Source organism: Pteropus alecto, unplaced genomic scaffold, assembly GCF_000325575.1.
Source record: "Pteropus alecto unplaced genomic scaffold, ASM32557v1 scaffold287, whole genome shotgun sequence".
NCBI classification, from domain to species: domain Eukaryota; kingdom Metazoa; phylum Chordata; class Mammalia; order Chiroptera; family Pteropodidae; genus Pteropus; species Pteropus alecto.
Window position 1 is genome coordinate 1,645,693 of NW_006439718.1, and position 13,092 is coordinate 1,658,784.

General features: G+C 37.3%; 1 non-coding gene across 1 annotated transcript; it reads left to right on the forward strand.

Annotated features, from left to right (window-relative positions):
• Window positions 1-7,799: 7,799 nt before the first annotated feature.
• LOC112483926 lies at window positions 7,800-7,918 on the forward strand. The gene has a single exon (XR_003047822.1). It is a non-coding gene; the product is annotated as a 5S ribosomal RNA (ribosomal RNA).
• Window positions 7,919-13,092: the final 5,174 nt, after the last annotated feature.

A 13,092-nucleotide genomic window follows, 5' to 3' on the forward strand; every position in this document is an offset into this window, starting at 1 on the left:
AAGAGTAGCTATAGATAGAAAAGCTCCCCAGAAACTCTGATCACCTGGATTCATAAACATCATCCAAAGCAGAGTTCCCACACCTGGGACTAACACACATGGCCAGGCACTGCCCAGATCCAGGGTTTCACCTAGTGGAGATCCTTCTATGGAGAGTTTGCCTGTGGGGAGTGAGAATGCAGAGGCTCTACCTTCTCTGGGTGAAAGCTGTGAACAGGCAAAAGCACAGCCAGGCTTTAGGGACTGTCTGGCAAGGCCACCAGCCCTGATCAGAGCCAGGCCCAGGCATGTCCTGAAGCTCCAAAAGGAGGCCATGGACCAATCTCCCCGATGAGGCAGGAGGAGGGCCATTGTGAGGGATGAGGGTTCCTTTCTGACATAGTGAGGCTGGTGCTCTGACTACACTAGCCGACACTGGAGGATTAAGGAGCTATGCCCACCATCATCCTCAAGTAGAGCCAACCTTTCTGTGTTGATCACTTGTCCAAATGTAGTTTAGTTTTTAAGTTATTTTACTGTTCAAGCATTGTTCTCAAGCCACTGCTTATTCTGGGAACTGCCACACTGACACCATTTTTCTAGGTTCTTACGTGTCATCACTCTTCCTCTTGGGTCCCAGCCCCAACTTCCATCTCTCAGTCCCATCATTCTCAAGTTCATAGGTTCTACTTGCTCTCTTTTGAGCCTTCACATCCTTTCATAATAATATCTCTAGGACAACATTGTTAGTGCCTGCCCTCTTGTCTTCTATGGTCAGTTCTCTCTTTTCCTTGCTCTTCTTACAAACATTAGATTATACGGTCAGTCTTACTCAATATCTCTATATTTAGACCAGCCCAGTTTACATTACTAATCAAAATTGAAAGTGTTGGCAAGTCAAGTCAAGAATTAGCCAAGTGGTCTGCTAGCAGCAACTCTCAGCCAATGTTGCTGTAAGCAGAGCCCCCATCTCTGTTCTTCCTTGCACTGATAGCCTATCGTGCACCTATGTTAGGAGTAGATCTGAGGGGCCACCATCTGGCCAAGTGATCCACTCTATGGAGCAACGTGATTTCATTGGGCCTCTCTATCTGTCCTGACCCACACATGTTTACCACACCTCAGCTACAAGCTCACTGATTTCCCAGAAGGTGGATATCTTCTGATGGAAATCTTTTAATCAATGTTCAACATCACTGGTCATTAGGGAAATGCAAATCAAAATAAGAGTTAGTATCACCTGACAGCAATTAGGATGGCTACTATTAAAAATAAAGTGTTGGCAAGGTTGTGGAAGAAATTGGAATCCTTGTGCATTGCTGGTGAGAATGTAAAATGGTGCAGCTACTGAAAAAAAAATGTATCATCATTACTCAAAAATTTAAACAGAGAATTTCCATATGATCCAGAAATTCCACTCCTAGGTAGATATACAAATGATCTGAAAGCAGGAACTCAAACAGGTATTTGTATACCCATGTTCACAGCAGCACTATTCACAATAGCTGAAAGGTGGAAACAACTTAGTTTGCCAATCAACAGAAGAGTGGATAAAGAAAATATACAGTGGAATATCATTCAGCCTTAAAAAAGAAGGAAATTCTGACACATGCTACAATATGGATGAACTGTGAGGACATCATGCTGAGGGCAATAAGCCAGTCACGAAAAAACAAATACTGTATGCTTCCACTTTTACAAGGTAGCTGAGTAGTCAAATTCATAGAGAAAGAGAGTAGAATGGTGTTTGACAGGGTCTTGGAAGAGGGAGTTTGGGGAGTTGATGTTTAATGGGTAGAGTTCCAGTTGGGGAAGATCACAAAGGTCTAGAGATGGATGGTGGTGAATGGACTTAACGTACACATAAAATGGTTAAAATGGTGAATTTTATGATGTGTATATTTTGCCACAATATTAAAAATAGAACCCCCAAACAAGTCTTTTGACCAGCGCAAACATCCCATTCACCCCGAGGCCCCAGCACAGCACTGGCATTTGAAGGAAAACATTGGCCCTTGTCCAGAAGAGCACAGACTGGACTCCACATTCTCCTGGACACAAAGGCACAGGGGGCCAGCATAGGGCAGAATTCAGAATTATGGGTCATGTGGGAGTTGGATGGGCCTGCCCAGAGCCACATTCTCACGATAGCAGAGCAACTATACCTGACTCCGTAGAGAAAAATGGAAGAAGAGGAAATGCCAGGGCTCTGCCTCCCAAACCAGGTCCTCCCCTTTCTGGTTCCCAAACTTACCAACCACAGTCCTTGGCACCATCCCCACTGCTCCTGATCCCTTGCCCTCAATTCAGTATGGCTCCAAACCCATCAGTTCTACCTCTAAGCATCTATCATTGCATCATTCATTTGAACCCCACCCCTCACCCTGACTACTGCTCCCTCACAGCCTTCACTTCCAATATGACTCCCTTCTGAACCACAAATCCCCACAGGAAACCAAAGGCCTGAAATAATGCCCTACCCTGATCCAGAATGTTCTAGGGCATCCTGCTCGCCTCTGCAAAAAGTTAAGGTCCCGAAGAGGGCATGCAAGGCTGCCACATACTGGGTCCTTAGTCTCCAATGGCTTCATCACCTGCCTGTTCCTACAGCTCCCTTGGACTCCAGCTATCCTGTGCTTCTTTGACTTGACCCATTTCTAGCCCTTTGCACATCCTTTTATCCCTCCACAGGAGGTGTATGTGTGTGGTGGGGGAAGGAGAAAGGGGGGTCTGTGTCCCTTTGCTCACCAGCCTGCACCCAACAGAATAGAGTCAGTGTACAATTCTGAGGCCAGGCCAGAAAATGTCATGCCTTTTCCACCAGTCACTAGAATGCATGCTCCTCAAGTCCCCAGCCTCCATGGAGCAGTCTACGTACCATGGATCACTCTGCTATAAAGAAGCCAACACTGGCCTATGTGAAGATGGCCTGGAGAGGCCCTGAGACAATACGGAAAAAGAGGGAGAGATCCCAGTCCTCCTGTTCCAGCTCCTGTCAATGACTTCCAGAGCCAGAACCACTTTACCAAGCTGTTCTCAGATTCCTGACCCACAAAAGGTGGGAGAGAGATAATGAAGTGATTGTTTTAAGCCACTAAGTTTCAGGGTAGTTTATTACACTGCAAAAGATAATTAGAGCACTCTCTTTCGTCCTCCATTCCCTCTCCACTCTCACCCTCCCTTGGACCCTCACTCTCTCTTGTCTAACTCCTATGCTACCCTAGAAGGCCACCTCCAATGCCCTAGCTCCTGACCATGCACCTCACTTTCCAAGTCTACCAGCACATGTGCTTCCCCCATCACAGCACATACTGTAATTGCCTGTTAAAATGCCCACTCAGTGGTCAGTTTGTGAGGGAGGAATCTTGCCTGTCCACATTATTGCTGCATTCCCAGTGGCTAACACAGTGCCACGTCCAAGGTAGGCAGTAGGTAAACATCATTGAATTCAGTGGAATTCTTATTTTAAATTGATATGTTGAAGCCAGTAAAAAGAATCTTTTGGAAGAGCAACTGATGTCATTTTGTTCTTATTACCTTACTTTCCCAATTAGTTGCTGATAACTAGTCCAAGCCAGAGCAGGCACTGCTCTGTGGCCCCACAAATGGGGTCCCAGGGACTCATGGCCCAAGAACAGATGTTCCACAATGTAATCCATAAGTAAACATTCAGATTTAACTAATGTTCTTTGATGAGAAATTTCATACCTGCCAACAAAAAAATGCCAAAAGGCTTGCCCAGCACCCACAAAAACATTCAAAACCCAAATTAGAATCAACATATTATCAAATTTTGTGATGATGAAATGATGAGGACATTAGACAAATTATATTAAGTGGAAGTGGTGAATGTACCTGAATTTATTGCCACTGGGAGGGTTTGGTGTCAGATCACAGTCTTCCGAAGTGTTTCATCATTTTCGGCTGCCAAGTGGGAAAGCCAGGTTAGTATAGATGGGGTTTTAACTCATAAGTCTCCTAAAAAAATCAAGGATACTCTCTTTCAGGTCAAGAAAGGTAGATTAAGCTGGTTATCTCTCTTCTCATTTCCCTTTAACTTAATGAAACCGTCTAATTTTAGTTCCATAGATGGAGAAATAAATATTATGACAGAAAATGGCTCTAAAAGATACATAGCATCAATATCTAAGGTGTCCACACATCCAGCTTAAACTCTATAAGTAGGATTTGAATATTACCAAGCATGGAAGAGCTTTAGAAAATTCTGGAGGAGACACTGCTTGACATCTTCACATCTCAATTAACCTCTCCATGAGTTTTTGAAACACAGTGACTGCAAAGAGCCTTGGGAAGTCAAATCAGCTACTAAAAGATTTTTCATGTCCCCAAAAGTGTCAACAGCTTCTGCTGAGTATGTTCCTGAAGCTTCCAAAACTTAAAACTAGTTGACCCCAGTTAAGCACTTTTGTTAAAAGAATGCTGACTACACTGTATTCCCAGAGCAGGTCATCTTTGCTGACCTGGCTGTCCCATCCAGCCCTGAGAGAAGCCTTTCCCTCTTATACTCTGCATGGCAGTGAGGGAGGGGAGCAGGGTAGGATACACCAGAATTCAGGAGGACGGAAGAAAGAAGCCATATGCTATCTCTTCCAAAAATGCCCACAACATATTTGAATCTGATCTGAATCCTCTAAGCTATTGGCAAAAGATGCAAAGAGAAAAGATTTTTCTAAGTAAATCTGAGTCCCATGTTGATGGCCCTGAAGATTTGCTAGGTCCAAAATAACTCTCAATGCAACTCTCTTCTCTCTGCCACTCTAGCAAACCAGAAAAGATGTGTTCCTCCAAGGTGACTTCAGTAGGCCCATCCAATCTGGCCATTTTTATTTAAATCAAGAGTCTTGAGGATTTTTAATGAAAATATGGTATCAACAGGAATCTGCTTAAGAATAATTTTATCATATTCCATAAATAAACTTTTAATTGAATTGATCAAACTCTTAAATTAACCACTATTACTAACTAAACTACACATTGTGAAAGGATGCTTCTTCTGCTTTCTCTATTGGCAACAGGTATTCTTCTGCATTAAACAACAGTTTTTAGACATTAAACAACAGGCAGCATGGGACTAGGATCCTGAAGAGGAGGGAAACAAATAAGGCAAGCCCCATGATTTTACCAGCTTATTGTCTAGAGGCTACAGTACAGGGAAGGGGAACCCAAACAGAGCCCAGTAGTCTGGCTTTGTGAATATAGAGACTAGAGTTTAGAGAGCCCATGAAAGCCAGAACTTTCAGGGCAGAGTACTGGGGAAGAGAAGGTTAAACAAAAGGAAAGCTCTGGAAATCTGCAGAGGGGGTCCCCTTGAGTCTTTTGCTAAGTAGGAATACACATATGTTTAAGAAGAAAACACTGATGACAAGAAAAAATCACCAGAAATGCATAGACAGAGCAATTCTCAGATCTTACACAAAGTTGGGAATGGTTCATGCCCCACTAATCAGAATGAAAATATCTCCTAGGACACAAGGGATTAGGTAGAATCTTCAGAAGAGCATCACCTTAGAAGTGGGACTAAATAAATCTTAGAATAAAGGCTCACCAAATCTGCCCTTAAAAAGCTTGAAAACAAGACTTTAAAGCTGCAGTGTTCAATACGGCAGCCACTGCCCAAATGTAGCTATTTAAAACTATGCACTAGCCATATAAATAGTGCTCAAGAGCCACTCATGACTACTATTTTGAACAGCACCGATTACAGAATATTTCATCATCAAAGTAAGTTCTAAAGGATCCAACTGATTCCAAGTAACCTAGCTGTTCACCAGACAGAACTCATATCTATTTAAAGAGTACAACAGGCCTTATATTCAGGTCTTTAATCCATTTTGATTTAATTTTGGTGTATAATGATAGACAACAGTCTAGTTTCATTCTTTTGCAGGTGGCTTTCCAATTTCCCCAGCACCATTTATTGAAGAGACTTTCGTTTCTTAATTGTAGGCTTTTGGCTTTTTTGTCAAAAATTGTTATCACTTATATGTGGGATATAAACCTAAAAGAAGGCACTGGCGGATTCAGTGTCTGGTGAGAGACCTCCCTTCCTTACAGCAGTCTTCTCAGTGTAACCTCATGGTGGAAGTGGCAGGGATCATTCTTGGGCTTCTTTTATAAGGGCATTAATCCCATACACGAGGGCTCTGCCCTCATGATCTAATCACTCCCCAAAGGCCCTATTTCTTTTTTTTCCTCTTAAAAAAATTATTAATTAATTTAATTAAAAGAAAAGAATATAACAAAATCTAGCAACCAGTAATGCATAAATGGCAATATTCTGTATTCAGTCAGATATTACTAGATATATAAAAAAGCAGGAAAATATTATAACTAAAGTGGGGGATCATTCAATAGAAACATCCTAAAATGAAAGAAATAATAAATGAGCAGACAAGGACATGAAAAGCACTCTTCTAAATATACTCTATATATTCCAGAATGCAGAGGAAAACATGAGTATAATGAGAGGAGAATTTTAAGATATAAAAAAATAACCCAATGGAACTTCTAAAGATAAAAAAATACAATAAATTAAATAAAAATATACTGGATGAGATTAAAATCAAATTAAGTAAATAGAAGAAAATAATGAACTAGAAGATATAGCAATAGAAACTGTACAGAATAAGACATATAGAAAAAGATTTAAAAAATTAACAGAGATTCAGCAATCTTTGGGATAATATCACGAGGTTTAATATGCACTTAATTGGAATTTTTTTTTAAAAAAGAGAAGAAAAGGGGGAAGTATTAAAGAAAAATGATTGTTTTTTTCAAAATTTGATAATAAAAATAAATCCAAAGATCCAAGAAATTCCACAAACTCCAAGCAGAATAAATCTTTAAAAAACAAAATCAAGTCAACCAGTGTTAAAGAGAATAAATTATAAACAACCACATAAAAAAAATACATATTACATTCAAAAGAACAAAGACTTTTGATGGCAGACTTATCATCAGAAACTACGAAAGGATCTTTAAACTATTGAAATACACTGTTGAACAAGAATTCTTTTCTCAGCCAACAAATAAGTCTTTTAAAATTAAGATTTAATAAAGACTTTCAAACGAATAAACAAACAAACAAACAAAAAACTGAAAGAACTCATCTCTGGAGGAACTGTACCTCAAGAAATACAAAAATGATTTCTTTAGGCAGAAGGAAAATAATTCCAAATGAAAATCTGAGAATCTGGGTTTATGTTAAGGAATTCTAAGCTCTAAAAACGATAAATATGTGGGTAGATTTAAAATACTTTCTTCTTCTATTTAATATATTTACAAGATAATTGTCTTAAACAAAAAGAATGGTAATGTAGTGTGGGGTTTATAGCATAAACAGAAGTAAAATATATGTTAACAGTAACACAGGATGAAAGAAGGTAAAGGGATAAATATTGTTGTAAGGTTCTTAGAATAATCTTATTATAAGTTAAAGATTACATTGTAAACCTTGGAACAACCATTACAAAAAGAACACATGAGATATAGTTAATAAGCCAATACGTAGTAAAACGATATTGTAGAAAATAATTCACCCAAAAGAAGGGAGGGAAAGACAAAAAGGAGAGAACAAAGAGGACATAGGACAAATATCAAGATAGTAGATTTAAACCCCAAATGTTATATCAATATTAATTAGATCAAACAGAAATGACCTAAACATCCCAATTAGGAGACAGAGATGGTCAGATTGGATTTTAAAAGAAAAAGAAAAAGCAAGACTCAATTATAACCTGTCAGTAGACATTCACTTTAAATATAAAATCACAAATCAGTTTTCAAAAGTAAAAGAATGGGTCTACGGCCATGCCACCCTGAACAAGCCCAATCCCGTCTGATCTCGGAAGCTAAGCAGGGTCGGGCCTGGTTAGTACTTGGATGGGAGACCACCTAGGAAGACCAAGTGCTGTAGGCGTAAAAAATAAAAAATAAGGGATTGTAAACTGACATGGTCCTTGCAATATTGTGAGGTCAACCAAGGATTGCCTCACCTAAAAAAAAAAAAACTAAAAGCATGGGAAAAGATATATCATGCTAATGCTAATCAAAATAAAGCTATCATGACTACATTAACATCGAATAAAGCAGAAATAAGTATAAAAAGAACAAAAAAGATGATTATATGTAATGATTAAGGAACCTGGTTAACAATGAGCTTCAAAAATACATAAAGAAAACCGACAAAATGACAAGGAGAAATTAAAAAAAAATTATAATTAAAGATTTCAATATCCCTCTCAATAATTTATACAAGTAGACAGAAAACTGGTAATGATGAAAAGACTTGAAAAACAGTATTGACCCAATTTATCTAATTGACACCTATGTAGCACTTCGACGAACAACATCAGAATAAACATTTTTTTTAAGTGCACATGAAACATTTACCAAGACAGACCATATTCTGGGCCATAAAGCAAGTTTCAATAAATTTTAAAACAATTCAAATAGTACAAAGTATGGTTCCTGACCAAAATAAAATTAAATTAGATATAACATAAATATATCTGGAAAATACCCAAATATTTGGAGACTAATTAACATGCTTTTAAATGACCCATGTATCAAAGAAAACATTCCAAGAGAAATTAGAAATTATTTGAACTGAATAAAAATGAAAATGCAACATACTAAAATTTGTGGGATGAAGCTAAAGTACTAAAGAGAGATTTATAGTATTAAATGCTAATATTAGGGGAAAAGAAAGGTCTCAAATCAAGAACCTCAGCTTCTACCTTAAGAAACTACCTTAAGAAAAAAAGGAAAGAGAAGATTAAATCTTAATTGAACAGAAGGAAGGAAATAATAAACATCAATGGAAGTTTTTAAAAAATAAAGAATATTAATTAAGTTATAAGCTGGTTCATGGAGAAGCTCAAAAAATTAATAAACCTATGACCAGGCTGATGAGAATAGAAAGAAAAAAGAAACTAATTATCAACATCAGAAGTGAGAGAACATAACTACAGATGCTATCGAAACTAAAAGAATACAAAGAGTATTATGAACAATTTTGTGCCAAGAAATTTGACAACTTAAATGACATAGGCAGATTCATAGAAAGATACAAACTACAGAGCTCACTCAGTAAGAAACAGATAACCTTTAATAACCTTATATCTCTTAAAGAAATTAAATTAGTAGTTTAAAACATTTCCATCAAGAAATTCTGTAGGTTCAGATCGCTTCGCTGGTGGATTCTACCAAATGTTTAAGGAAGAAATATACCAGTTCTACATAAACTCCTCTAAAAAACAAGCAGAGGGAAGAAAAAAACACTTTGCAAGTCGGTCTTTTATATTCTGATATAAAACCAAAGACACTAACAAGAAAAGAAAAATGCAGACTGACATCTTTTATGAATATAGATGTAAAAATTCTTACCAAAACCTTAGCAAATGATGTACATAATCATATATAACATAATATAATATTATATATTTTATAATTTATTCAATATATAATTTATGTAATCGAACTATATATATAAAATAACTATAGACAATGTATTATGACCAAGGGGGGTTTATTTCAGAAATGTAATATTGGTTTAACAGTTGAAAGTCAATTTTTTTAAAAAGCTCAACATACATTTATACCATACACAAAACTTAACTCAAATTGATCACAGATCTAACATATAACCTAAAATTATAAAACTTCTATAAGAAAACATGGAAGAGAATCTATATGACCTCGGGTTAAGCAAATATTTCTTAGATTCTACACTAAATGCACATCCAAAAAGAGTGTTGATAAATTGAACACCATCAAAATTTAAAACTTCTACTCTGTGACATGATTAAGAGAATGAAAACCAGAGGCTACAGAATGAGAGAAATATTTGCAAAGCATGTATCTAACAAATGACTTGTATCTTTCATTTCTCAAAAAATGAGAAAACAATCCGATAAAAATCTGCAAAGGATTTAAACAGATAATTCACCAAAGAAGTGATATAGATGGCAAATAGGCACATGAAAAGATGTTCAACTTGATCAGTCTTTAGGAAAACGCAAATTAAGACAATTAGATATCTATATGCACTTATTAGAATAAGTAAAATCAAAAAGCAAACTAAGCATTGGCTAGGATACTGAACAACTGGAACACTCATGAAATCATTGCTGGTGAGTGCAAAATGGTAAGATTACTTTGGAAAATGATTCTATTTACATGACATTCTAGAAAAGACAAAGTGTAGGGACAGAAAACAGATCAATAGTTGCTGTAAATTGGAGTTTAAATAGAATTTGGGGGAGTTTTGAAAATGTGGTAGTGGCTACACAACTATAAATTGTTAAAACTCATAGAAGTATACAATTAAAAAGGTAATTTTTGCTGTAAGTTAATTATTCCTCAAAAAACCTAACCTAAAAGAAAAAAAGTATTATTATATACCCATCACACTAGCGAAAAATTTTTAAATGTTGATGTCAAGTACTGGCAAAAGGAATGCACTGCGGATAGGACTGGAAATTTGTACAGCCACTTTGAACAGCCATTTGACATTATCTACTAGAGCTGATCATATGCATACTTAAAATCCAATTATTTCATTCCTAGGTATATATCTAACAGAACTGTATACATATGTTCATCAGAAGGCAGGTAAGAAAATATTCCTAGTAGTATCCTTTGGAAAACACTGAATTGGTAAGAATGCAAATGACGTTTATGAATGGAATGGATAAATGTTATAAAATATTTATCCATTGGAAATCTACAAACCCATAAAATCCTATAAACTATAGCTACAAACAATGTGATGGAGGAATCTCACAAGCCTCACTGAGTGAGAAAAAGCCAGACTTAAAAGAAAATGTGTGTTTCCACTTCTACAATATTCAAAATCAGCTTACAAAGTTGCAAGCCAGGATAATAAAAGAAGGGGACTGTACTGAGAGGAAGACTAAAGAAGGAATTCACATGGTAGTAATGTAATTTTATTTTCCGTGCTTGGGCGGTGATTACACAGGTGTGTTCATTTGGGGTAATTCATTGAACTTTACCTTTCTGAGTCATGTACTTTGCTGTTCATGTGTTATGCACTGTTAAAGAGTCTTATCAATGATAATGAAATTCATGTTCATCGCTTTAGTAAAATATCTAAATATCTAGGTAGGTAGGTAGGTAGGTAGCTAGGAAGGTAGATAGATGATAGATAGATAGATAGATAGATAGATTGATGTTCGATAGATATGGACACAGATATAGATATGTAACTGAATATACCTTGTTTAGAGAACATGGGGATAAGGTAAGGATTTTGACACTCTTTATAGAGCTTTCAATTGGCACAACTAATTTGGGAAGCAATTGGTGTTTTCTAGTAAATTTGAATGTCAGCAGCTGCACAACAAATCAAATTATTAAGCAAATATCTGATTAAGCCACTTAATTTGAGTGGCCTCAGACTACTAGTGCCCATTAGAAGTGGCCAACATGTGCCAGTCTGTTCACTATAGACTTCCCTCAGCATATCAACACTCCACATATTCTGTTCTGGTTGGGTCTCTCATATGAATGTTTTACTACAAAAAAGTTTAAATTAATAAATATCCATAGAAATAATTTCATGCTTAAAACTTTGTGTTCTCTTAGTACAAAAAAATATTTTCAAAAGTTGCAAATATGAAATATTTTCAAAAGTTGCAAATATGAAAGTGAAACAAAATTACAAATCAATAGAGGAATAGAAATATAGAATATTCCTACAATTGAATAGCATATGAAAAAGAAGCATGAATAAACTTAAACCACACATAGAAACACTGATGACAGTGGTTTCATGTTCACACAACTAAAATCAATTTGCAAAGATTTTTAAAAATTAAAAAGAAAGAAAACTGGAGTAGCGATATTAATATCAAAGTAGATTTTAGAACAAAGAATAAATAGGGACATTTTGCAATGATAAAGGGGCCAATTAATCAAGAAGACATAATGTTCTAAATATGTAAGTACTGAATAACAGAGCTCAAAAGTGCTCTAAAGTGCTGCTAGTCACAGTGAAAAGCATCATCTACCTGTCAGATTAGCAACATCAATTCTAACAATCCCAAGTGTTGGCAAGGATACAGAGCAATAGAAATTCTCATACACTGGTTGTGAGGATATAAATTAGTACAAACACTGTATTAGTATCTATTGATATGTAACAAAATACCAGGAGATTTGTTGGCTTAAAACCACAAACATTTATTTTCTCAGAATATCATGGGTCAAGAATGTGGGAGTGGCTTAACTGCATGTCTCTCATGAAATTGAGCCAAAATGTCTATTGGGGCTGCATTTACCTGGCCTTCTTCAGTCAAGAGGTCTGCGAGAAGATAGAGGCTGTTCTCCCACCCTCAGCCCCAGAAGGGGAGCCCTGAAGACCTGTAAACAAAGCATGCCAGGATGAAAAAACACTATCTGCCCTTGCCTCACAGAGGCCCCTCCACCTGTGAGGAGCTAAAGCCCAGGCTTGGAATCAGGCTACCTGGGTTCGCATTTCCACTGGACCACTTACTTACTGTTTGGGCAGGCCACTCTAGCTCTCAGTATCTTCATCTGTAAAATAGAGATCATTCTAATCTCAGCCTCATATGATGATAATGAGCATCAGGTGAGTTAGTATACGTAACGCCCATTGCCCAGCACCCACTAAGTGCTCATCAATCTGATTCCCTTGACCACAGGCCTGCATGCTCAGTAGAGGCCCCATGGTCTGGGGGTAGCCTGGCTACAAATGATCCCAGTGAGCCTGGCTGGGCCCTCCAGGCTGACAGCTTCCATTCCTGGATGTTGAGGAGATAATGTTCACCAGCTTCCTCCCAACAAGCAGGCCTAAAAAAGCTGCAAAAGGAAAACCTCCAGGAGGTAGGGCCACATGGCACCTGGGGGATGGCTCCAGATTCTGCTGTAACTGCAGTTCAAGCCTTGCATGCTCAGAGAAGGCCTGAGTTTAATAAAGGCTAATTCCTAGACTGAGAGACTAAAGGGGAATTGGATTCATATGACAAAGCGAATGCAGCTTAATTGGAAAAAGTTACTCCTTTCCTTGTGCCTACTCTAAGACCAGAATCTGAGAAGCAAGCATGGAAA